At 44.3% G+C, this 27,572-nt stretch overlaps 1 protein-coding gene and 1 long non-coding RNA gene across 5 annotated transcripts in view; one reads left to right on the top strand and one right to left on the bottom strand.

Annotated features, from left to right (window-relative positions):
• The window catches only part of NCALD (neurocalcin delta), a 373,056-nt gene extending 348,616 nt beyond the window's left edge, over window positions 1–24,440 (bottom strand). For 2 of the 4 annotated variants that reach the window (XM_078072169.1, XM_078072172.1), the window contains exon 1: window positions 16,027–16,085. The gene's annotated coding sequence lies outside the window, so the exon portion shown is untranslated. Of the gene's footprint in view, window positions 1–16,026; window positions 16,086–24,374 lie in introns of those variants that run through there. The other 2 variants (XM_078072170.1, XM_078072167.1) reach the window with 2 other exon arrangements.
• LOC144381832 (uncharacterized) lies at window positions 24,043–25,022 on the top strand. The gene is made up of 2 exons (XR_013447758.1): window positions 24,043–24,161; window positions 24,863–25,022. It is a non-coding gene; the product is annotated as an uncharacterized LOC144381832 (long non-coding RNA).
• Window positions 25,023–27,572: the final 2,550 nt, after the last annotated feature.

Raw genomic sequence — 27,572 nt, 5'->3', positions numbered from 1 at the left:
AAAGAACAGGCGTTGCTCAGCTCGCTGACTGCTGCCGTGTAGGAATTGGACTAGTATTATAGGCATATATTATGATTTTTCAAGAGAAGTCTGAAATCCACATTTTTATGAGACATCTTCTATTTTCTTTTTTAAGTTGGCAACAAATTTTTTAAATTCCAAAAACACTACAGATCAAATAAAGCACATCTGCAGGCCTCTAGCATGCAGCTCTTGATTTAGATGGTGAGTTGACAGCATTCTCTTTAGGCACGAAGGCTGCACGATGGAGGGGAGCAAGCTGAGGTCTGAACAGCATCAGTTTGTGCACACGAGTTCTTTCCAGCCCGTGTGGCCAGCCTAGCCATCAACTCTAAAGCATACAAGTATAGCACAACCATAAGCTTATTCTAGGAAGCTACAAACAAGTGGAAATGGGGTGTTTTATGTGTGTTTTGTTTTGCTTTTGTATATCTAAAATGACAGCCTTTAGAATTCCTGCACATGTAAGAACAGGCTGTTCATGCGTTGGCCAGTTTAACAGATTCCCACATTAGTCTCAGAGAAGAAACGAATGTTCCACTGAAGAAAGGGTGGAATAAAAATGTGAGCAGCATTTATGCAAATCACATGAAGGACAACTTAGTAGTATTAACACCCCCTAACTCTTGCAAATGGGGCTGTGGGAACCTGAATTTTAAAACAGAATCAATGTTGGGACGCCTGGGTGACTCAGTGGGTTAAGCATCTGCCTTCGGCTCAGGTCATGATCCCGGGGTCCTGGGATGGAGCCCCGCATCGGGCTCCCTGCTCAGCAGAGGGAGCCTGCTTCTCCCTCTCCCTCTGCTGCTCCCCCTGCTTGTGCGTTCTCTCTCTCTCTGACAAATAAATAACACCTCTAAAAAAAAAAAAAAATCAATGTTTTAATCTTCTATCTCACAAACTTGGGAAACGGGGTGATAATTTCAAAATAATAAAACATCTTAGAATAAACTAACATTTATTATTAAAAGTCATTATTTTAAAAATGTGACTCTGGAACAGAACTGATAACCTTTAAAATGCATCCTCTGTTCTTCAAAACGACGAATTTTATTTTTTGTGCCTGTCCTATTATTCCTATTCTATAGCTGAACCAAATAACGACTTCAGTGTAAAAGTGTAATTTGAATTAATTGATTGCTACGCAGTAATATTCAATTAAATTTAACACGTATCTAGTGCCCTTCTCATGTGGTACTACCCCTGGCAAAGCCTTTAATGCCCCCCTGACCAGATGTGGTCTCACACTCTAGTTTTGGCTCCATATGTAACTAACCACTCCTACCTCCCAGTTCGGATTGAAGGCAAATCTGTTTATATTAGTCTGCTCAGACCGCCATAACAGAATACCACTGGCTGGGTGACTTAAACAAAGATACTTGTTTTCTCACAGTTCTGGAAGCTGGAAGTCCAAGATCAAGGTGCCATTTGTTTTTTTTGTTTTTGTTTTTTGTTTTTTGTTTTTCTGGTGAGGTGCTCTTCCTGGCTTACAGAGGGCCACCTTTCCACTGTGTCCTCACGTAACCTTTTCTCCGTGCGTGTGAAGAGAGAGATCTCTGGCGTCCCTTCCTCTTCTCATAAGGATACAATCAGATTAGAGCTCCACCCTTATTTATGGCCTCATTTAACCTTAATTATCTCCCTAAAAGACCAATCTTTAAATACAGTCACATTGTGGGTTAAGGTTCAATATATGACTTTGGGAAAGGTGGGGGGACACAATTCAGTCCATGGCACCATCTAATAGTGAATTATACTGTAAAGAAAACCATATAATTAGAAGTTTCCAGTGAATGTCTTTAAAGCTTCCATTTGCAAATAACAATACTCATTTCCTGGTTTTATCAGAGGCTTAGCCATGGCAAAGACGTAAGGTAAATCCCACACTCCTCACTTATATTGCACAATTCATCCTTGAAGGGGCAGAAGGACAATGCTGGGGTTCAGCAGAGGTCCATCACACACTACTGATGAGGAAAACCCTCAAGTTTCCAAAGGCAATATTGCAGAATTGTTTAAGGGAGTAGGCTCTGGAGAGAGCCTTGGGTTATATTCACTGATGGGCTATGTGACTTTGGGCAGGTGGGTTACCCTCTCTGAGCATCAGATGCCTCATCTTTGCTTTATAATAGACCAGCCCCCTGCCTTTGTACAGGGAAGGGATGAGACTGATTTAGCTGATACTGTCGAGGCAACCAAGGGCAATAAAGAGGTGTGTGGCCTGGGAGGTAACTAGATTTCTGCTTAATTAAAAGTAATGAATCTCCTATATGGCATCATGCCAGGGGGTCCTTCCTGGGGTCATTCAAATTACACTCGGTAGGGAATAGTCCTACTGCTAAGAATGGTAACCACTGTTTTAGAACAATAAAGTATCCAGAGATAAAACCCTTTTCTTGAGGATGTGTAGTGATTTCTCATATTTTGTGACCAAACAGCATTTTTTGGAATACTCTTCCACATTTGAGAAACTGCCTACCTTATGAGTCCTCACCTCCCCAAGATGGAGGTCAGGCATTTGCCTACCCAGCCTACCTTGTACCTAAGGTACAGGCATGTGACCTGGGTTCCATCAATCAGCAGCATCCATGCAAAAATTCTTTTCAGAAGAGTGGGGTTAAAGAAGGAAGTACTGGGGCACCTGGGTGGCTTAGTCAGTTAAGTATCTGCCTTCGGCTTAGGTCATGATCTTGGGGTCCTGGGGTCTGCCCCGCATCAGGCTCCCTGCTCAGCAGGGAATCTGCTTGTCCCTTTGCCCCTTCCCCCTGCTTATGCCCTTGCTCTCTTTTTCAGATAAACAGATTAAAATCTTAAAAAAAAGGAAAGAAAGAAAGAGGTATCATGTGGAATTCACTGTGGTGGGGATTGGTGGAATGTGGCAGAGACACACCCAGTTTGCAGAAGCAACAGTGATGGGAACTCTGGGAGCCCAGCAGAAAGAACTCACTCTCTGGTATGAGCAGAGGGACCTATGTTCTTTGGTAGCCACCCTAGGGTCTCCACCGGAGCCACCAGTGGTATAATTTGTGTAGTGTTCCTGGCTGCATGGCCTCCAAGTCTGACTCCGGTCCTCCCAGAAATTCTTCGAGCTCTTAATATCCTTTAAAAAGCCGTCCCTTTCTGTGTAAACTAGCCAGAGTGGGCACTGTTGTTTGCAATTGAGAACCTCAAACCAGCATAAAACCAAATCATAGTTGCACAATTAAATGAAAGTCAAGAGAAAAGAAACACATTTTGGCATACAAAGGGGCTTTTTAAATCCTATAAATATAAAATTTTAAATAAGTAAAAGAAATTAAGACAACTGTCCATAAAACTTTGGCAAAATAAGCTGATCGTTTGTTGCAAAGGACAGCTGGAACCATTGAAGTATGTACAGTAAGCAAAGAGATGGGGCAACTTTGTCAGCATAAAGTTTATCTACACACACACACACACACACACACACACACACACCCCTACCCCCAAACTAATGCTCAGGACCTGAGGTTTCATAGATTCAACCTATATCTGTGAGCAAGAGGATTTGCTATTTTAACCTCTCCCTGCCTTGAAGTTTTGATTTATGAGATAGTTAAAAACAAAGCAATTATTTCCCAGTGGGTGTTAGGATCACTAATACATAAACAAGGCAATTTAATCATTACCTAGATAAACTGGGTCTTAGATCCTAGGCTCTGAGAAAGGTTACCTAAAACCTTTATGTAATTCACCAAAGTCATTTCAATGCCAGAATAACTTGGACTTTAAACAGAGGGCACGTAACAAAAGCCTTTCAAGTCTTAACCCAATACTTGATAAAAACTGAAGGCAAAGCCATCCTGCAATTAACTTTCCCAAGAAGATGCATATCTTAATAACAATTTCCTTCCATTTAATAGCATCATCTTCCAGGATTAATGACCTAACAAACCGAAGATCTAGGCTTTTCCAAACACTTTGGATTTCCTAGGGTTTGGGAATTATCACATACAAATAAGATGAGGTCAGTGACCCAGACTGCTTACCCTGAGTCCCAAAACCTTGATTATGGGTTTCCTGTTATTCATAACATACCTGAACATATTCTGAAGTGGACATGGGTTGTTTTTGCCTGGGCAGCATCCATTCCCATTCCTTTGAGTACTTACATCTCAATTGTCCCTGGAGACCATACTCCCGCATTCCCAGTCCATGTGCTTTAATAAGAGGGTGGTTTAGTCCTTCTCCAGGGGTCAGCTTGACCCAGGACTGACCAATCAGCCCGGCTGCCATGTTTGGTTGAAAGACTGGCATGTAACCAATTCAGGGCAATGAGAATCGGAAATTTTGATGGAACTATAGGGAAAGAGAAGCTGCTTGCTGAGGTGTCTCATCTAGTAAACCTGCAGCTTCTGCTAGTGTCTCGATGTCACGAACGCAGGGCCTGCTTGATGATGAACCAATGCAGAAAAATGCAGAGCAAAGAGATGGCAAGAGAAAGATTTCTGAGGATATTGTCTGAGACCTGGATTCAGCCACACCTTTGCCTCTATAGTTACAAGAACCGATTAATCTGATTTTTTTCTAAGTCCCTTTGAATTAGGTTCCTATCTGTTGCAACCTAAAGAGTCATAACAGATACAGATTCCCTTAAGCTGAGACTTTATAAAGGTAGCAGAAGTGTTAAAGTAGTTAGCTTCCAATATTAAAGTGTAAAATGAGCTTGTACCAGAGACGTTAAATCCCTGCTATGAACAGCTTCCCATTCCAGCATGTGCTGCCTTGCCCACAATCCCCTGCTCAGGGCAATGATGCTAAAGAAGTCTGTGCATGAGGCAGCCCACCAACGGACCTGGGATGAACAACCAACCCAAAGGCAGCTAATTATTTTGCTGGCCAGGCTCCAGTGGCCATGTGGCCTGGCTCGGTGAGCTGGACCAATAGGAAGCCCTCACTTACAAGTTCAAGCTAGGAAATACTGAGGTCTCAGCCAGCGGCCTTATGGGTTGGCCATTCAGGGGCCATATGTAAAATGAAGCAGCAAAAGAAGATAGGAGAGAAAAAGAGAGAAGGCAATTGAGCAGAGACCACATGACCTCTGAGAAAGATACTGACTCCCTTCCCAATTTTCCAGACCTATGTTTTGGCCACCATGAGACCCAGCTCTGCTCTGTTTCATAGGCACAGACCCCTTCAAGGGGCCGAGCAGTCCAGGGGTTAGAGAGTATGGCTCCCAAGTGACCACCTGGGTGTGAGTCTCGACTCCTGCTGCCCACCCACGCGCCTCAGGCCACATTCTCTACACCTGCTCCTCCTCAGCAGAGTAAGGATAATAACCCGCTGCTTCCCGGGGTAGGGGAGAAGAGTCTGTGTGAGAATATACTTAGAATAATACAATGATAGTTGTAGTGATGTCACAGTGAGCCCCTTGTATTTGAATGAGTTGGAGTGATGTCCTAGTCCTTGATCACTGAGAGGGCCCAAACTAAAGCAACAATTCACTAAATGATTAACTTCAATATGAATATATTTCTACACAATGGATATATACAGAACTGTCAATGTCCAGATATAGCTACAGTGTAAAATCCTCTTTAACAGGAGAAACCCTTAGCCATGGGTAGCACACAAAAGTGCTGAATCCGGTAACAGTTGAAAGGGAGTATGATGTTCTCATCCTCGTTCTATATTGTGCCCTCTTGGGTCCCCCACTGACCCCTGAGTACTAGTTAATTCTGTACGCCAGGGCTGACAGGCCAACTCCCGAGACTTCTCCTCTCTGCCTATAACTGCTCAAAGCTTAGCCCCTCTTCAGTTGCAGTCTCCAGCTCTAGCTCTTTTTACAGCAAATTATTCTTGTGAGGCAGGTGCCGGGGGCGCGGTGTGTGCCCCGCAAAAGATGCAGGTGCTGTGAGAAATAGGAGACTTCGGGCATGAAGGAAACAGCTAAGGCAAATCCAGAAGCCTTCTCTCATGACTCAAACCACTATACTGTGATTACTTCCTGTTTTGAGCAGGCCCACCCCTTCTGAGGTTGGAAAAAAATTCACCTCAAGCGTGAGGGTTTTACTCTAGCTCTTCTGTCCCCTCCTGTAAGAGCTACACAAACAACTGCACAGACTTTGTCCCTCTCCAAAAAATATTGTTCAATCGTTCTGAACTGTTGGTCCATGCTTTCCAGTCTTAAAAAAAAAAATGTTAAAGAAAGATGATATGAGGGGCGCCTGGGTGGCTCAGTTGGTTAAGCGACTGCCTTCGGCTCAGGTCATGATCCTGGAGTCCCTGGATCGAGTCCCGCATCGGGCTCCCTGCTCGGCGGGGAGTCTGCTTCTCCCTCTGACCCTCCCCCTTCTCATGTGCTCTCTCTCTCATTCTCTCTGTCTCAAATAAATAAATAAAATCTAAAAAAAAAAAAAAAAAAGAAAGATGATATGAATCACCTTTCAAATATCCTTTTTATTTAGAAAAAAAATCAATTTCCACAGGGGAAAAAAAAGGCCACACAAATATTCTTCAAATCTGTTCCCCAAAACGTATGAAGAATAAGAGGCATACAGGAGTCCTGAGAAAGGAAGAGAAATTTGATTTCTTAAGGAAAAAAACAAGAGTCTTTCACAAAGACTCTGGTGTGTTTGGTTTTGCATTCTTTGCTAAAAGGCAATAATCAAAGGATTAAACTTAAATTCTCTAGGTCTTTCTCCCTCCCTTCTTTTGGTAGAATCAGGATATGAGTTTTTGAGTACAATTATTACTCAAAACCAGAGAACTAGCGGATTCTTACAGCCACAGAAGAGGACCAGGGGAGAGAAGAGCTAAACATGTCAGGCACAATCCAGAGTTTCAGGCAAGAGGACATTCCCACGTGGGGATAAGCCACTTTGTGACTTTACAGTCAGTCCTTGAATTACACGCTGATCATGCTACGTCTCTGATCAAGTTCCAACCTGGAATGCTTAGAATCTAGAATATCTTCTCCCCTAACAACAATGTTCTAAGCACTGACTATGTCACCCTAAAAGAGCCATCCTAGCCCCAGAGCTCCTAAGGAATCACACAGTTTTCTCCTGTGGGTCCTGCACAGTCCAGACACAAGGCGTGACCTTCCTTTATGAAAATGCATTCAGAGTTCCAAATAAGACGTAGCGTTTCAGGGCTTCTGACCCTACGGGACTGTCACCAGTGCCCAGACATCAGTGGTGGCCAAGGCCTGCCCTCCTTCCTCTCATCCCACCCACACTGACCAGCGAAGGGCACCAAGATGGGTAAGGGCAGAAGCAGGAGGGGTCCTTCTTGTCCCTCCTTCTGGTCCCCACTTGGCCACTAGCAGAGAAGGCAGAAAGCAGGAACTGGAGGCCAGCAGGGTGGATGCCAGGGCCACGGCACGCAGGAACTGGGGGGAGGGAAGGAGAATTCTCTGAGGCTGGGGCTGGCCCGTTCCCCCAGCTCAGCTGGGGACTGCCTGTGCTCTTAGCTTTCATTTCCACGTTGGTTGCTAAGTGCTATACATAATGCAAAAGTAAATAGTTACACAGCACAGTTTGGACGACACAAAAACACACATCAATCAGCCAAGAAAAAAAAAACTCTCAAAGTTTCTAGGTTTATTTTTAGATCCTGGTTAGCCAAATGAGTAACCTAAATGTCCAAAGGAAGAGACGCTGGGGCCGAAAAGTGTATTTAGAAACAGGAGACCTTGATACTGCAGGTCTCTGGCTGGTCTTAACTTGTAAAATATGCATCGGGCAAGTCCTCAGGTGTTTTAAGCACCGCACAGCCGTGCTTTGAATAAGGGCACAGTATCCAATGCACTCGCAAGACTTGTTCCTTAGAAAACACCATCCCCTGTCATGAGGTTTCAAGACATGAGAATGAGTGCAACACAAAATACTGACATCCTTTAGTGAAGGACTCAACTTAACAAAAGCAACTAAAACAACGCTAAAGTAATGAGTGTCAATCCGTTGAGGAGAGTAAAAGTGTTTTATTCACCTTGTATTTCCCATATCCAGCAGAGTGCCTTGAACAGAGCAGACACACAACAAATGTTTATTAAACAAATAAATAACAATAATAATACTCCCGGAAGAGCGCTTATTTCTAGGCAAAACTATCATTTTGACCTCCCTGAGAGTCCCTACGTGGTGATCAACCTTGAGGTTTCAAAGATACATTTAACACTATAAAAGGGAATCAGAAGGAAAAAACAGAACAACAGATAGCATGATAGAAAATGATAAATGGTCAGATGGAAAAGCAGGAATAACCCTGAGTGACTCACTGACATTTGCTTGCTTCTTCACCTGTAAAATGAGATTATATGTGTGGCTCTACCACCTGGTGGTAACGCCGTAGAGACGGATGAATAGACGCACCCAGGCTTCTCAGACACACCGGCAAGCTGTGTGGGGATGTCCACGTTACAAGGACAGGACCAAGTTATTCTCGGTGTAAACACCTCATTCCAGGGAATTGCAAAATCATCCTTCCCTTAGAAAAGACCCTTCTGATTACGATGCCACTTGTTTATAGTTGGAAAAAAAATGCACAAATAAGAAAAGTCATTTGCTGTATGGAAAGTTAAAACAAAACAAAACAAAACACCGGGGCGCCTTGGTGGCTCAGTTGGTTGTGCATCCGACTCTTGATTTCGGGTCAGGTCATGATCTCAGGGGCGTGGGATCAAGCCCCACATCAGGCTCCAGGCTCAGCAGGGAGTCTGCTTGAGATTCTCTCTCCCTCTCCCTCAGCCACTTCCCCCGCTCACGAGCTCTCTCTCTCTCTCTCAAATAAACAAATCTTTTTTTAAAAGATTTTATTTATTTATTTGACAGAGAGAGAGAGAGAGAGAAACCCAGAGAGAGCACAAGCAGGAGAAGAGGGAGAGGGAGAAGCAGGCTCTCTGCTGGGCAGGGAGCCCGATGTGGGGCTCGATCCCAGGACCCCAGGATCATGACCTGAGCCGAAGGCAGACACTTAACAACTGAGCCACCCAGATGCCCCTTAAATAAATAAATCTTAAAAAAAAAAAGAAAGAAAGAAAAAGAAAAACACCATTTAGTAAAGTGTGCTGGGACAATTAGTTAACAAGTTAAAAGAGAAAAATAATCAGTTTACCTCTTCATTGCCTCCCTGCTCTACACCGAAATAAATTATAGTTGTGTTAAATAATAATATGGGGCTTTTAATGTGAAGAATTCTTCAAAACCAGTAGAAAACAGAGCTATTTTTCAAACCCTGTGAAAAAATGGAGCAGGCTGTCCTATCAATGGAAGAAATCATGGTGAAACATTTGCCCACTTACCAACTGAAAACCGATTCAAACGTGCAAGCAATTCACTGGGGAAATAACTGTAGCAAATGTGCCCAAAGATATTTTATTACAAATTATTAAAGACCTTATGCCCATGAGATATATTTTAATGAAAAACAGATCAAGTTTATGGAAAAATGTGTATTATATGACTGTTTTGGTAATAAAAAATGAGCCTCTTTGATCTTTAAAAAGACTGTATTTGTATGCACAAACAAGGAGAAAAGTAGAGAGACACACTTTAGGCCTTTAACACCAGCAATTGGGGAGGCATGGGAGTAAAGACTGGCCAGGAAAACCATTAATGTGTGTTTGTCCTGAATTATAATTTGAAAAAAAAATTAATTATGACTGATGCAAAAAACATCTAAAGGCAAAGAACATACAATAGAAAATCAGGAAAAGAAGAAATGCAACCAGTATACAATCTGAAAACAACTGTTCAACTCCACTAGTTACTGAAGAAGCAGAAAGGCAAATAAAGTATTTTTGGTGACCAAATTAGAAAAAGAATTTCAAAGTAATGATATTCAAGGTAAGAGACAAATAGATGAAACCAACACAGTCATACAATGCGAATTGCTTAAATTTCCAAATTAATTTCCAAATTTCCATTTAGAAAGCAAATGGCAAAATGAGTTGAGAATTTTTAATAAAACTTCAAACATCCAACCTAGTAAATCCACTGGAAATACATCATAGGCTATAATCTTATCTAGAGAAGAAGGTTTTGTACAAAACTGACAATAGCAAAAAAAAATTATTTAAAATTTTGACCAAATGACCAATAATGGAATGGCTAAGTGAACTGAGGTATATCCATTTGATGAAATATTGTATGCCCAATTAAGCATTGTCTACAATGAATATAAAACAAAATATAAAATTCTCACAGAAGTAAAAACTTCCATTTCTTTTACTCTCAGTGTTTTACTTCTGTCACAAACATGGGAGGGTTTTTTCCATACCAACCAATCCCCCAACTCTCCAGATTCAATTCTGATGCTAACAACCCAGAGTCAGTGCAGCCCCCACAGACTGAGGGCTCAGTCCCACAAGACTGCCCCCCCAGTTCAAATGCCAGTTGCAAGTTCCAGATTCTTGTACTTCTGACCAATTGGCTGTAAATCAGGGGTTCCCATGACACCCTCCTCGGATTCAATAATTCGCCAGAACAGCCCACAGAACTCAGGAAAACAGTTTACTTACTAGATTGTTGGTTTATTATGAAAGGATATGGTTCAAGAACAGCCAGAGGAAAAGATGCATAGGACAAGGTGTGGGGGAAGGGGTGTGGAGCGTCCATGTTTTCTCTGGGCAGACCACCTTACCAGCACCTAGATGTGCTCAGCCACCTGGGAGCTCTCTGAACTCAACTGTTCAGGCTTTTTTCTAACTTTTTATTTCAATTCCAGTTAGTTAACATACAATGTAATATTAGTTTCAGGTGTACAATATAGGGATTCAACATTGCCATACAACACTGTTGCTTATCACAAGTGCACTCCTTAATCTCCACCCCCTATTTTACCCATCCCCCTACCCACCTCCCCTCTGGTAATCATCAGTTTGTTCTCTATAGTTAAGAATCTGTTTCTTGGTTTGCCTCTCTCTCTTTTTTGTCCCTTTGCTCCTTTGCTTTGTTTCTTAAATTCCACATATGAGTGAAATCACATGGGATTTTATGGAAGCTCTACAATTATGTAGACACAATTGATTAAATCATTGGCCACTGGTGATTGAACTTCACCTCCAGCCCCTTTTCCCTTCCTGGGGGTGGAGGAGAAGCCTGAAACTTTCAACCCTCTAATCGTATGGTTGGTTCTTTTGGCAACCTGCCCCTCTCTTCCTAGAGTCACCCCGTTAGCATAAATGCAGATGTGGTTGAAAGGGGTTTATTATGAACGATAAAGGACACTCACTCTTCTTACCCCTATCACTCAGAAATTCCAAGGGTTTTTAAGGAGCTCTGTGCCAGGAACTGGGGACAGAGACCCAATATATATTTCTTATTATATCACAATATCACAGCTTAGGGTATACAGTTAAAGGAAAAACTAATTTTAAAATTATATAAAAATATGACTATGTAACTAAGAAAAATATTTCTTCATAAAAATCATGAAAAGAAATGTTCCAAATATTAACCATGTTTGCCTTTGAATATTTGGATTATGGTAACTTTTTTTCTTCTAATTTTCTATAGTATGCAGATCTTATTTCATGATAATGCCTTACTTTTATAATGGTTGGTCGAAGGTATGGAGGGAACAGTGGCCAAGGTCTGGGGAACATATTCTTTAAATGGCTGCATTTGAAAAATCTAAGGCACAGTCTCCCTGTTGCTCTCTCTAGAAACTTCTGAGGCCAGAACTGACTTCTGATTCTCACTGTTTGTCCTTTGGCCTGGCTTGAAAGTGGCTGTCATGTCTTCCAAAAGGTGAGTTGGTGGGAACCCAACATCACAGGCTTCCCACATCCCAATCCTCCGCTTCCAACAAGTCACAGTACAAAACCCCATCAAAGGGCTCTTCCTGTAAGTGTTCTATTAGAAATTTTAGATCACATGTCTAAAGAAATGTGTGTGTGTGTGTGTGTGTCTGTCTGTCTGTCTGTCTGTCTGTGTGTCTGTCCATCTATGTGCTTCCTCCTCCCTTTCTCTATCCTCAAGGGCAGCAAAACAAAGTCCAGGACAAAGATGTAGCAATCTACCTTACTTATCAAATGCTAAATCTAAGTGATAAATGATAAATCTATTTATCTAAAAAGAATAACAATGCAAAAGAGTGAGAACCAAAGGAAACCCAGCCAGGACCATACCCCAATATTAAACAGTTTTAAATAACAACAGATTAAAGTCCATCTCTCCTCTCACACTTGCCATACAATCCAAATTAATAAGCTCAGATCCCTGCTGCAGTATTTCAGACCCTATCCCTAATACTGAGTCAGGCTAAATATTTCCCCTTCGGGTGCATTCAATGGTCAGATAAACACTCACAATCTCTTATTGCATGGTACTTCAGAGATATGCATCATATATAACTTTACATAAAAATAATGAAACAACGGGAGCCTGGCTGGCTAAGTCCATAGAGCATACAACTCTTGATCTTAATCTCAGGGTTGTGAGTTTGAGCCATACGTTGGGTGTAGAGATGACTTAAAAAATAATAATGAAAGAAAACAGTCCAAATATTAACGCCAATTTATAAAAGAAAATGTTAGTAAAAGATATTAGTAAAAAACAATTTTAGCGAAGGAAAAGAATGAACCCGGCTACCCATGGCTCCCGCACGCGCCTCCCTCCCTCCTCAGCCTCTGGGCAGGTGTTGAGCAAGACCCTCTGCTGGCGTCAAGCAACCAGGATCATGAAAATCCCTTTTCCAATGAAATAATCCCTCATCAAAGGGAAATGGAATCTGAAATGAAGACCCAGGCACCCAGGAGAACGTTGCTTCTATGGAATGTTCTAATGCTGAGGGGATCTGCTGTGAGACCAACAAGTCCGATACATGTTTCTGCCTTTTTTCTAGAATAGGAAGGAACAGGCAGATTGGAAAGTGACAGCGACATTAGAAGCATCTTCGTGGGACGTCGAGCACTTTACTTAGTGAGATGGTGGATTACAATTCGAAGAGAGGAGCTCTCCAGAATAGCTGTTACCTGGGATAGAGAATGTTACAGAACTTCCCAGAGCTCTTTAGCATTCACAGCTGGAACCAGCTTTCAGGAGGACAGTGACCACAACATACCTGAGAGGATTTCAGGGTATAGTAAAGGGAAACAGTCAGATGAAGTGCTTTTAGTAGTAGTCAATGAGAGAAAATTTGGTGTTTTACAAACCAAATGACCTAGGATTTCAATCTGGCTCTCTCGAGTAGTTATGCAGACTGACGCAAGGGAGTATCTCTGACTGTGTTATTTCTCATCTGTAAAATGGGGATTCTAAAAGTACCTACCTCATTAACCTCCCCTCGCCTGAAAAGGCTTTCCTGACCATGGGTGCTCACCCTCCCCGTACACTAGGATTCAATTACCCCCCTCATTTTTTCTTTTCCGGGATCCCTTTACACTAGTTCTGTTGTCGCTCGAATCAAGGAGCTCTGTAATGATTGGCCAGCATGTTTGTAAGCAAGTCAAAGGCTGGGAGCCAGCCTGAAACATACTTATTCCCCCTGAGTCAGCCCAGTGCCTGGAACTTGGTGTCCAGGAAGGATTCAAAATATATTGTTTGAGTGTAAGAGTATGACGGAAGCTCCACGGATCAAAGGCCCGTGATTATTGTACCTGTTAACTGTTTATTAGTGATATAAAATGAAAGATGAGTGAACAGAGGCATCTCCGTATATCTTTTCCCTGTATCTGTAAGAAAAACAACTGGTATCAACTACCCAAGCGAAGAGACGATCAGTACAGATTCCGTAATTCTGAATGAAGAAGGGACTGAATTACTACAGCAGTTTTCAGAAAGTTACAGTCCCCAGATCAGCACCAGAGGAAGGAAGTTACACGTGGCTTTCCAATAATAGAAACAGAAGAAATAAACCAATTAAATGGTCTGGTGGAGAAAAGGAGAGTTATAAAAGGGCCTAAAAATAGTTTCCATCTTATCTCTGCTGTAATAATAGCAGATTAGCATGCATTCTCTTGGAAATGTCACCTAGGCAACTAGAAATACAAAGACAGAGATGTTCAGAAAAATATATGTATATAAATCTATTTTTGCCACCTCTGAACATAAGTGATCACTATTGCAAGAAGGACAATAACTAGACTATATATAGAAAGAGAAAAAAGGTAAGTACAGAAGAAAGTCGCGTAAGTAGGTATCCAGTAGGCTAATAAGATATAAAGGTAGGTCCCTATACAAGAAGCCCTAATCCATTGCCTCAAATTTGGGCCAAATATCTACTAGGAATGCTAGACGTATTTTTCCTACATTTTTTAAATCTCATGTTTTGATCTCATAAACCCAAGGCAGACTAATACAAAAGAGGGTAGGCTGACAAATTTTAAAACAACATTTGGAAAACTATCTTATGCTCCACTTAACTAGAGTGACTCTATGTCCCTGTTTGCCTAAGACAGTCCCTGTTTGTGCCTCTTGTGTTGGTGTAATGATTAAAAAGTACTCCTCTTTCACTTTCAAAAGTATCCCAGTGTGAACAATAAATTATACAGTCCCCTTATATTTAACCAAGACATATTTCTTGACCAAATAACAACATGCTAGCAACTACTTGAGAACTTAGATTAGTTCCAAAATATTTTATAAGACAGAATCCCTGACTTCCAGAACACTACAATCTGAGAAGGCAGAAATAAGACCCAAAACACTAATGAAGCAGTGAAAAATTGATAATCATTCATGGAGTCCAGGCCGTAAGTGCCGCAGTTCAGGTGGGAGACCAAGTAGACAGTGGATGCCCTTGAGTGAGATACTCCATAGAAATCGTGGTAAAAGCAACCATGCTTCTTGAGCACTTACTGCACACCAGGCACTGTGCTAGGCATGATGCCCATATGATCTCACTCCAGGCTCAAAACAACCCTAGAAGTGAACTGTCATTATGCTCATTTTCTATGACTCGTCCAAGTGTCGAGTATTCTCTGGTAAGAGAATTCAAATGCCTGGCTCCAAAGCGTATGCTCCCTGCCCCTGCGGATGTGTGTGCGCTGCTTCCTGTTGGCCCAGGCTGACCCGGGTTTGGCGCAGCACTTAGGAGAGCCATCAGCTTCTCTCTCTGTTCTCTAGCAGCGCAAGGTGTGGTCCAACCCTGGCAGAGGGCGGCTCAATCAGCCAGGGCCCAGGTAGGAAACAGGGGGTGCTTTTTCATCCTACTGAGGAGTCCTCCTGTTGGAGAGGTACTGAGAAAAGAGTAAGGAAGGGTTAAGAAAAGCAATGAAGGCTGGCAACAGCAGGAAGCCATCACCCTCCCCAGGCTTCAGGGTGTGATGTGGGGGTTGATGGGGGCGTAAAGGAACTCCAAAGAAGGTGGCTGGATGGAGAAGGTGTCTGGCAGGAGCTGTGGCCTTCAGCACACAGATGAAACCAACCTGCAACATGCAACCCAGCAGGAGGGAATGGGGAAATAAACAGCCTCCCCCACTCTCCTCCCACTCTCCCAGTGGCAGGCTGGACCCCCCACCGGCCAAATTATACCAGAAATCAAAGACAAAGATGGCCCCTGATGCCTCTCGGGGCACAGAGCAGGTGGATGAGGGAGGAAAGAGGACACAGAAGAGCCAACAAGAGGTGTCCAGCCTGCTTGCTGTGTCCTTGCCCCTGCATAAGAGTGTGCTCCCACTGAGGCAGAGTAAACTGGCCCGGTCACTCTTTGCAGGGCCGTGGAAGGTGCTACATTAGCAAGATGATGTCATCCTCAGCCTAGGTGTGAGGCCAGAGCCAGTTCACCAACAAGTGCCCCTCGTAGTTACACTCGGCCCCGTGCTTGAAAGGGCCCCACGCTTGGTCTAATGCTCTGCTGACACCATTTTGAAATTCTTGACAATTTTCAAACAAGGGCCCACATTTTTTCAATTTGTACTGGGCCTCACAAATTAATTAGCTGGTCTTGGGCAAGGCGAACCATTTTCCTCAGCTGGTGAGACTAAATTCTGTTAAGTATCACAAGATTCCAAGTATACTATTCAAAGCAAACAGACCCAAAGTTAATATTAACCAGAGTCACAATGAATATATAGCACAATAAAGCGAGGGAACAGTTTACCTTTTTTTTCTCTCCTCTTTCTCTTTTGAAGTCAAACTGCAAAGTGGCTGAGAAACCAAAATCAGCTGCCCCCTGGAGAGAAACGGAACTTAATTACAACGGCCTCTCCACAGCACGGAGGGAATGGATTTTGGCTCTTACCCAGTTAATGTGATCAGTGCAGACAACCAAGCAGAATAATTTACACCCTGGGTGGACTCTGTTGATGTCCCCCATTTGATGGGATGTGGTCGTCAAATTAGCCAGGTAATTGCCAGAGCTACCCCTGACCTTGCCTTGTGTGCCCAGCGTACATAGGCCCCAGTTTGGGACAAGGTATTGAAAACACATGCATAGACGGCTCGTTGATGGGCCAGCCACACTTACAAACCGTATGTCTAAGCTGATGCTTTCCAAAAGCCTAGAAACTGGAGCCTATACTGCTGCTGTTTCCCTTTCCTGAGAGACCCCAACATCCTTAGCCTTCCTCTGAGTAATTGCCATTGTGAAAGCATCTGGGAAAGTCCAGGTGAGAAGCCAGAACACGGCCAATGTCTGTTTCCTTCAAGGCCACTGGGCAAAGCAAAGCACAGAAAACTTCCATCCGAGGCAGGGATCAAACTGGTTTTTGATAGCCTCTTTCACTCACCCCTCCATGTCAGAAATAAGGGATGGTAGATTTTAAGTGTTTTGTTTGTTTTGTTGTTTAAAGTTAGAATAACATTTCAGTAGATCAAATCAAAAGGGTTTACCAAACCTCGACCGTGTCAAGGAGCCTAGAATCCAGGTGGTACATCAAATCTAGGGGCATCATGACAGAATCAGAAGATCAAGGGTTGCAGTGTACCCTCATGAGCCCTGTAGTGGGGTGAATGGTGGCCCCCCAAAAGACATGTCCACCGCCTAACCCTGGGAACAGGTGAATGTGATCTTATTTGGAAAAAGGATCTTTGCAGAGGTCATTAAGTTAAGGATCTCAAAGTAAAATAACCCTGGATTACCCAGGTGAACCCTAAAGCAAATGCTAACTGTCCTTATAAGAGACACCTAGAGATAGGAGGCCACGTGATCATGGAAGCAGAGATGGGTGTGATGTAGCCTCAAGCCCCAAAATGCCAACAGCCACCAGCCGCCGGACTGGACAAGCAAAAATTCTCCCCCGAAGCCTGGGGAGGCTTGGCCGTGCTCATACCTCGGTTCTGGACTTCTAGCCTCCAGAACAGTGAGAACATATATTTCTGCCCAGTTTGTGGTAAGTTGTTACAGAGACCACAGGAAACTAACATAAGCCCTCAGCCACATCGTTCACCCCTGGCCTCAGCTTCACAACCTCCAGGCATGGAAAATATGAGGCCTTCCAATGCAGCCCACTCTGCACCAGGGGCCGACTTCTGACTCCAGAATAGATCTTTTCTCTGATGCGATGCTTCGTGTATTTGTAGACCACAATAATTGGGTTCCCACAGAGCTTTTCCTGGCTAGAGAGCCCTTCAGTCATGCCTTGGGGGAGGTGGGCTCCCCCTCACAAGACACTGCTTTCTGCACTCATTCCCTCCTGCCAAAATAGCACAGAGAGAAATACCATCTCCCTTGTTCTGGACACTCTTCTTCTAACATCGCCCAAGGTCTCATTAATGTTTAAGCAGCCAAGTTACATTGTCAACTCCTTTGGAGCTTTCAACTAAAAGCAAAACAAAACAAACTTGTATCTTTCTCACATGTGTTTCAAGGATATACTGTCACCCCCACCAATTATATAGAAAAGATTTTTTTTGATCTAAATATAATCATTCAGCTATGAAATATACATATGAAATACACGTCATTTGGCGGGGGTTGGGGGGGGAGGAAATTCTGCACAGTAACTTACTCTACATTTTGACAGCCAAGCGAAGTTGGTACAAATCAGATTATTCCCAAAGAATCAAAACACACAGGTTTGGGGAAAATCTAACGTTCCAGATCCGACTGGGTGTACAGTGGAAATGTTCCTGGCTGGGTTTGAATCCCAGCCCCACAACTTATTAGTGTTGATGCTTTAGTTCCTTCACCTGTGAAAGAAGAATTATCAGAGTGCTCCCCGCTCCTGCTGGATCCTCTCTGCTTTCCTCTCCGCGTCCAGCCCCCTCCCTTCCCCACTCCACTCTCAGCCCTGGGAGGCTGATTTCTACATACAGGCGAGCCCTTACATCAACAAGTTTTCTTGCCCTCTGGTTAGGTGGGCCAATCGGGAGGCACCAGTAGAGAACAGAGAAGGGAGGAAAGAGTGGTTAGGGACTCACTCACCTGGATGCCTCCGTGCCAGGCCACAGTTTGGCGGAAGCTGCATTCCTCCACTAAAGAGCAATTCCAGAAACTGCTCTCTCACATCACCCTCTCAGGACTGGGCTAGTAAAGCCTTAACATGCATTGCTGGCCACTCTTGGCGATTTCCCTTAACTCTGCCCACGTCTTTGTAAATAGTCCCCTCACCAAACTTTCTTCAGTTAGACTCTAGGAGTGTGTCATCTGCCTCCTTGTGGGACCCTGGCTGATAAACCCTCTAAAGGACTTCTCAGAATCAATTAACGTTAGAACACTGCCGTGTTCACAGAAAGTGCATCAAGGCATTTGCCATCATTGCTGTTATTATTACCAACAGCAGTCAACTTGTCTGTGCCATCCTTGGTCAGGAGAGAGCTCGGCGCCACATTTACCTTTCCTCCCCAAGTCCAATGCCATTTAGCGTGGCAATAAATGTAATATCCTCGGTTGTATCCATGTGGAGAAAGCCATTAGGTTCTCTTTCATCTGAATAATTAAAAGAGCCCCCTAACTCCTCTGTTGGCTTTCTTCTCTCCACTGTCTCCCTAGTGCTGGGCAGTGATCACACCAGCGCCACAGGGACCATCAAATACTCAAGAGCTCCTCTGAATGAAATTCAGGCTCTACCACTGTCTCTCACAATTCGATCCCAATCTACTTTTGAGACTATATTAAACATTTCACACCCACTGGGATGGCTATTACATTAAAAAACAAAAAAACAACCCTGAAAATAGCTAGTGTTGGCAAGGATGTGAAGGAATTGGAGCCCATGTGCCTTGCTGATGGGCATGGGAAATGGTAGCTGCTGTAGAAAACAGTACAGCAGTTTCTCGAAAAATTAAACAAAATTACCGTATGATCCAGCAATTTCACTTCTGGGCATATACCCAAAAGAACTGAAAGCAGGGACTTGAACAGATATGTGTACGTCAATGTTCACAACAGCATTATTCACAATAGCCAAAAGGGGGAAGCAACTCGAGTGCCCACTGACAAATGAATGGATAAACAAAACGTGGTGTATACATACAATGGACTATTATTCGGTTTTAAAAAGGAAAGGACTTTGGACACACACTACAACATGGGTGAGTCGTGAAGACAATATGCTAAGTGAAATAAACCAGTCACAAAATGACAAATGTTGTATGATTCCCCTTAACACAAGGTACCTAGAGTAGTCAAAGTCCTACAGACAGAAAGTAGAATGAATGGTGGTTGCCGGGGGCTGGGGGGAGCGGGGGAGGGAGAGTTTTTGTATACTGGGTCTAGAGTTTCCGTTTGGAAAGATGAAAAAGTTCTGGAGACCGACGGTGGTGAGAGTGGCACAACAATGTGAATGTCCTCCAAGCGACAGAACTTGACACTTAAAAATGGCTCACGTGGTAAATGTTGTGTTATTTGTATTTAGCCACAATAAGAAAAAATAGCATATTCAAGAAGCACTTATTGCTTGCCTATCCCACAAAGCACTGTAGTGGGGATGTGTCAAGAAACAAACTGGGAGGTCACTGTCCCTATCGAGGGGCCTCTGCTCCCGCACCTCCCCCCACACAGTCCTCATTCCAGTCAACCTGTCCTCCAATTATGTCTTGCACTTTCTCATGGAATATAAATTTCTTAAAGGTAGGGGACTAGATCTTATTCATCTTATATCACTAGAACTTAACACATGTTGAACATGTGGAAACTGCTAAAAAAAATATTGGTTGAAAATGTGAGTAAAAATCCAGCCAAAGAAGTCTACGTCTTTCTTTTCCTCATCTCCTCAAGCCAGCCAATACTTAGCACTTCTTGAAGTTAGTTAGCTATATTCTCAGATATAAGAGATTGGAGCTTTTTACTAAGCTCACTTTAAATTGTTCTGTTCACAGGGCACCCGGCCGGCCGGCTCAGTTGGCAGAGCATGAGACTCATAATCTCAGGGTCAAGAGTTCAAGCCCCATGTTGGGCATGGAGCCTACTTAAAAAAAATTGTTCTGTTCACAAATAATTCTACTAAGCATATAAATTGTGGGTTTCAAATTAGAACTCCACTGTTTACTAGCCATGTGTCCTTGGGCAAGTTATGGAGTGTCTCTGAACCTGTTTCCCTCCTCTATGAAGGGGGAATGCTAGCAGTACTATGGTGGACACCTGTTCCTTTTCAATCCATCATCCATTGGCCCATCTCGTGGTGACAGTATAACAATGTTCTCCAACAACGTTCTCCTGGAGAACTACCCTGCTACCTGCCCCTTAGCCTACGGCTCAGGGACAAAACCTGATCAAGCCCAAGCTCTACTAATGTGTGGCACTGCAGCCACAGGAAGAGGAGCTGGACCCAATCAAAGCCAATAAAGCCACAGCATTGCAAGTAATGCTGGGATAGAGACTCTCCCTTTCTGGCTGCATTTAAGGCCACAATGAAATGGAACCTAAAAATGGTGCCAACTTCAAGAAAGCAAACCAAGAAATATGGAGAGAGAAATCAGGCCCTGGTAATGATGCTTAAGCCCTGGATCGAGCCATACCTGACGTATCTTCCCCTGGACTGAGGAGTTATAAAAGCCAAAATAATGTTCCTTTTTTTTTTTTTACTTAAAGTTATTTTACACCTGCAACAGAATTGAGTCTTAAATATAATAAGTATCTCCTGAAAAAATTATTACAAAGTTTAAATGGGGTCCTTATGTACATACATAGTACACACTGGATAAATGGAAGCTACTAATGTTAACGGTGGTGATAGTGTATGGTAGTGGTAGAAATTTCCTGGCTTCTTCTAAGGTTGACTTTTAACTCATGTGTTCTGTCCCTGATTTCTGCCTTCATTACCCTTCAATGATACTCTCTTTCATGGTGATAAAGATAGAAGGATGGTAAGAACAAAAATTGTAGGCCACCACTTTCTAATCCCATGCCCTGACAGACATCACTAATCGACCACAGAACTCTTGCAGCCACTACCAATCAATCAAAGATGACAAGAAAAATGAAACCAATGGTCTCAGCTCCAGAATAGCAGTTGGCAATATTTTTCTATAAAGAACTAGGTAGTAAGTATCTTAGTCATGGTCTCCATTACATATTCTTCTTTGTATTTTAATTTGTTTTGTTTACAACCCTTAAAAAATGTAAAACGCATTTTTGATTCCTCAGCTGTACAAAACTCCCTGCTCTGGAGGCTTGAAAGCAGACGCTGAGATGGTCCCAGAGAACTGGGCACCATCTTAGCTTCCTCCGCAAGGCTCCTGAGAGCCCAGTAATGGAATGTTTGGAAATACTGCCTCAGACAGAAATGCACCTACAGAACATACTGAATTGCCTGAAATGTAACAGAGGAGCTTTGATGGTGGCATAGTTCCTCCTCTTCATACCAATCCCAGGACAAGCTGAAATCCACGCTCCAGGGGAAGCCACAATCCAAGGAAGATCTACAGAGCCCCTGCGTGTGATAACATTCACCTCTGCCTTCAGGACCAAATTCACTGCACAGCCACTTCAAAGAGCTGGACCTCCACCCCTCACAGCCAAATGTGAGATGCCCCACCTTTTCATGAGGGAAGGAAGGGAAGAGTTCAAATCACTCCATTTCCCCATTATTAGTCTGACCCTTTACAATTAAAAACAAAAACAAAAACAAAAACCTCTGAAATGGTTCCAAGATAGTATGCCACATTGCTTTTGACCAACTTCTGATTCCTTAATATCTCCCAAAGTTTTTTATTGTACAGTATTACACTAAAGATTGGTTTGGTCTTTCTATCATTCTGCATGTTTGTTTCTGGCTTTAGTGAAAAGGATTGAACTTTGCTTGACGTTCATTTATTAATTCAACAAACATTTACTGACACAATCCATCTCTCAAGGCACTTGCAGGTGAGGAAGACTGAGACATAGATGACGATGGAGGGCGCTGGGAGGGGTATGCAGGGTGGGGGGGTAGGTAATAGGGTCACAGGAAGCAAGCACAGCTCAATTAGCTGGGGGGGGGGGCTGCCAAGAGGTCTGCTGGTACGCAGTGTCGCTGCAGATGAGTAGGGAAAAATTCACAGGAGTTACCCAGACGAGGAAGGGTGGGAGGAGCTGAAGCTATACAGGGAGAGGCTGGGGAGATGAGGTTGGGGAGGAAACAAGGGTGAGGTCATGAAATTCCCTGGAGTCCGAACTCTATCCTGAAAGCCACGGAAAACCTCTGAAGGAAATGAAGCAGCGTGACTGGTGTAGATTTTTGTTTTCCAACCGAGCATTCTAGTTGCAGTTTGGAGAATGGGCTGGAGCAAGAGTGTCCTGATTCAGAGCAAGGAGCCCGGTGGGAAGGCAATTGGAGCAATTCAGGCAAGTGATAGGGACATGAACTGCACCAGTGACGGTAGAAGCAGAGAGAAGGGGGCATATAACAACAACGATTAACAGCTCACATTTCTGCAGCACTTGTTAATGACAAAGCACTGTGTGAAGTGCTTTCTGTGTATTAATTCGTTTTATCTTCACAACAAACCTGAGATACGTTTGGTACCTATTATCAACCTCATGCCACAGATCAGGAAACAGAGAAGTTAAGGAGCCCAAGGTCGCAGAGCTACTTGCATCCCAGCCAGAACTCACATCCAGCAGTTTGGCTGCACAGCACCCTCACCTAGCACAGTTACAGAGAGGCAGTGTGTCCTCAGGACTGGTGCTGACTGGTTAAAATGGGGGAGACTCCGGAGGTAATTTCCAAGGGTCTGACTTAGGCACCTGAACATTGGGGTTTCAGTTTCTTGAGCCTCCTCCTCTGAAGGAAGCCCCTCCCCAGATCTGTACTTAGCTCCCAGTGGTCCCCCTCCCATACACCCACACTCCCACCATCACACCACCCCCTTCTCCTTTGCAGTCCCTGCACCCTGCATTTGACCCCAAAACACAGGCATCTCCCAGACAGAGTGAAAAACCTCACAAGCATTGCCAATTAGGTCTGAGAAACCCGGACCTAGAATCCTGCTCTTGATAATACAGCTGCGTAAGTCTGTTATTTTTAAAGCAGGCAAAGCTAGGAAAACTTTGAGCAAGCCTGTGTGGTTTCCTACTCAGCAAGCGAGACCTTGGCAGCCCTACTTCTGTGTTTCACACTAGCCGCCCTACAAACAGAACGCGTACCATCATTCGGGGCCAGCGTTTAACAACAGAAGCACACTTGACCCGCCTGGCCTGCAGCTTCAGACAGACCGGCAGGAGGAAAGTGGCCCTGGCGGGAGATCTTCCGAGAGCCAAACGGCTTGCTTTCTCCGGGCTGGAAAGTTAAAGCAAGCATCTGCAGCAAGAAACTTGTGTATTTCCTGCGGACAGGGAGACCTCCTGCCCCTCCCGGGCTGATACAACCCACTTTGCACATCCTGCTTCTCTGGGAGCTAAAAATAAATCGGTATGCACTGAAAAACACTCAAACACATCTCCCCAGCACACCCCTTCCCGAGTCCCTGAGGGCAAGAGACGCAAATCTTTCAGGTCCTGAGTCCCAAATGCATGCTACTTCCTCCTCTGGGTTCAACTACCGCCTTCGGTGGCTCCCAAAGCCCCCTCCCCTGGTCCCCACACCCCACACACGCCTCCTGTAGCCTCTCGGGGCCGACTCTGCAGGCCCGGGAACCAGCGAGTGCCCTCGACCCCAACCCCCGCCCTGAAGGGTTGCTCCCGAGGTCCCAGGGCCACCAGGCGCACGAACGCCCCCTTCCGACCCAGCGCGCCCCCATCCTGCCTGCCCCGCGCGCCTTAGCGCGTCGGTCGCCAAAGTTGCTCTCTCCTTTCCTGCCACCCATCCTCGGGGGCTTTGGCTTTGTTTTCTTTTCCCTCAGAGGCACTGAGGGCAAGACAAGGGAACTGACCGGGTGAGCTGCACCGAGAATGGCTGCGGGGACCGGGTCCCCAGGACCGCGCGGCTCCTCGCGCCCCCACCCCCCGCCCTGCGCCCGCCCGGCCCCGAGCGCGCGGGTCCCCCCAGCAGCCGCTCCCGGCGCCGCCGGCCCCCCGCACACCCGCCCCGGCCGCAACTCCGATGTGCCCTGGCTCCGGAGAATCGGAGGGAAGGCGCTGCGACTCACCGCCTCGGCCGCTCCCGGCGTCTGTGTCGCCGCCGGAGAGGCGGCAGCCGCAGCGGCGGCAGCGCCTTCCCTCCGCCCGCCTCCCCCTGGACAGTACCGCCGCCCGCCGCGCCCCCCTCCCCTGCCTCGCGCGGGGTCTCCCTCCTCGCCGCCGCCGACCCCCCTCCCCGCTGCGACCCGGCGGGCAGCCTCTCGCGGGTGGGCTGGACTGCGGGAGTGCAGGGGGGCCAGGCGGAGGCGCGCGGTTTGCAGGTGCAGTGGACGCCCCGCCTGTCCGGGTGCGGCCGCCGGCCTTATCGCCATGGTGCCCCCTTAGTCCCCGCCGTGGCCCAGGGTTCTAGCCAGGCTGCGCGCGTACTTTCCAAGGGGTGGAGAGGAGAGGGGAGTCTGGGGTCTCTGAAGCAGTGAAGTTCAAGGGAACCTTGGAAGGACAGGCCCACAAGGTGGGAGGGGGCTGTTCTTGCCTAACCCATGTTTTCTCTACCCAGGGCCTTCTGTGAACTGTCGAGGGATGGCTTAACAAAAAACTCGGGAGGAGGACAGCCCCACTGCAGAATGTGTCCAAAGCTTCCATCTCAACTGCCGATGATGAAAAGCAAATGTCTTGTCAATTCATTCCACCCATCTTTATAAATGGCTGCCGACACATGTTCCTGTCTTGCTGTTTTGGCCACGCATGACCTCTCAAAAAGCCACTGTTAACTTCTTGTACTTGTCAACCCCAGTGACATTGCCAGAACCCGTAGAAGGTCTCAATAGCAGCTCAAATTCATTGATTAAAAATCTTGCTGTTTAAAAATAACAGAAAGGCACCATGTCAAGGTGTAAAGGCATCATGACTTGTCCATGCTTGTTACAATGATTACAAAATCTTCTAATATGACTGGTTATAGAAATGACAGTTACCTTGAGGTCCAAAGGACCACCCACTCTGATGGGAAAATCAAGCAAAAGGTTCAGCTAACCAAAAGCATTCTTTTAGTTTCGCCTTTAATTTCCACACCATTTACTCATTGAGGCAATGCTTGAAAAACAAAAGTTATCTGAGAGGCCATTAAACCATTACTGGATACTAAAACCTTTTCTTGAATTGAATTAGCAGATTAGCCCAGTGGCTTGCCTCCCTAGATACAAATTGGAGTCACCTAGGAAGTTGGATTTTTGTTTTGTTTTTTATTATTAGGCTTGTGCCCCAGCCCCCACCCCCACGCCCACCAGGAGATTCTGATTTAACTGGTCGGGGGAAAGGTCTGAGCAGGCATTGAAAAACTCAGATGCCCCTAAGGCATTAAAAAGAAGTGACAAAGAAATAATTTAGGCTGGGCGTACAAGGGCAAATGAGGGAAGGCATCATACCCTGAAGAGGGCAGTCTCATTTTTCCACGGGGGAAATGCAGATCCGGTGTGGTCCTCGAGTTGGATTTTTTTTTCATTTTGTTTTTTCCGGAGAAGCCAGAAATCCATGTTTACTGTGAGCTCTTCTCATGTTAAAATGTTGGTTACTAAGTTTTAAAATCTTTTAAATGCTCTATAGGCCAAGAAAGAAGAGTTTGTAGGTCAAAAGGGGCCCCCAGGTCATCAGTTTGTCAGCTGTTCTGGGCTCCTGGCTTGCAGACTGCAGGAAGAACCCGGGTTGGTTGAGGGCAGTGGTGGGAAGGCCGAAGTGCTTGGAGACAAGGGTGTCTCTGAGATAGTGACTTAAAACCCCCTTGATTTTTTAATTTTAATGATCTCCGCTTTTTAAAAAGCTCCTTTGAGATACACCATTCATATAGCGTACAATTCACCCATTTAAAATATACGATTTAATGGTTTTTAGTGTACTCACTGGTTGTACAACTACCACCACAATCAATTTTTAGAACTGATTTTGATCACCCCAAAAAGAAATGCTATGCCTATTAGCACTCATTCTCTTCTTTCTCCCAAGCCCCAGCCCCTGGCAGCTGCTAATCTACTTTCTATAGATTTTTATATAGGTTTTCTATAGATTTATCTACTTTTTATAGATTTGCCGATTGTGACTCGTTTCTTTCACTTAGCATAATGTTTTCAAGGTTCATCCATGTCATTAGTACTTCATTCCTTTTTAGGGACAAATAATATCCAATGGTATGGATATAGTACCACATTTTGCTCATCCATTTATCAGTTGATGGATATTTGGGCTGTTTCCACTTGGTGGTGGTTATGAATAATGCTGCTATGAATATTCATGTATAGGTTTTTATGTAGATGCGTGTTTTTATTTTTCTGGAATGTATATCTAGCACTAGGTTTGCTGAGTCACATGGTAACTCTATGTTTAACATTTTAAGGAACTGCCACTCTGTTTCCCAAAATAGCAGCACCATTTTATAGTCTCACCAGCCATGTATGAGGGTTCCAGTTTATCCACGTCCTTGCCAACACTTGTTATTTGCCATTTTTTAAGTTATACCATCCTAGTGGGTGTGAAGTGGTATCTCATTGTAGTTCTGATTTGCATTTTCCTAATGGCTAATGATGTGCCTTTTAAAGATTCATGTACAGTAAAATTTTAAAGGAACAGCTCTGCAAATTTTGATAAATGCATGGTACTATCACTCCAAAAGTGTTGTTACCCCTTGTAGTTAAGCCTTCCCCTTAACCCTAACCTCTGGCCACCAGTGATGCATTCTTTGCCTCTGCAGTTATGTCTTTTCAAGAATGTCACATCAATGAAATCATATGATCTGTAGCCTCTGAAGTCTGGTTTCCTTCAGTTAGCATAATGCAAGTGAGAGTCATCTGAGTTATGGAGTACATCTGTGGTTTATTCCTTTTATTGTATGAATGTGGTACAGGTCGTTTATTCATTCACCAGTTGAAGGAAGTTTAGGTTTTTTCCAGTTTGGGACAATCATGAATAGAACTACAGTAATATTGGCCTACAGGTTTTTGTGTGAATGCAAGTTATCATTTCACTTAGGTAAATACATAGGCCTGGGATTGTTGGATCCTGTGATAAATGTGTTTACCAATTTAAGAAACTGCCCATTATATGGTGCACCTGAAAGTGTATAATGTTATATGTCAGTTATACCTCAATAAAAAAGAAAAAGAAAAGAGACTGCCAAACTGCTTTTGAAATAGTACTCCCAACAGCAATATATGAGCATTCCAGTTGTTTTGCATCCATTCCAGGACTTGACATTGCTAGGTTTTTTTGCTTTGCTT

Source organism: Halichoerus grypus, chromosome 5, assembly GCF_964656455.1.
Source record: "Halichoerus grypus chromosome 5, mHalGry1.hap1.1, whole genome shotgun sequence".
NCBI lineage: Eukaryota > Metazoa > Chordata > Mammalia > Carnivora > Phocidae > Halichoerus > Halichoerus grypus.
This window is presented reverse-complemented; position numbering and strand designations above follow the sequence as displayed.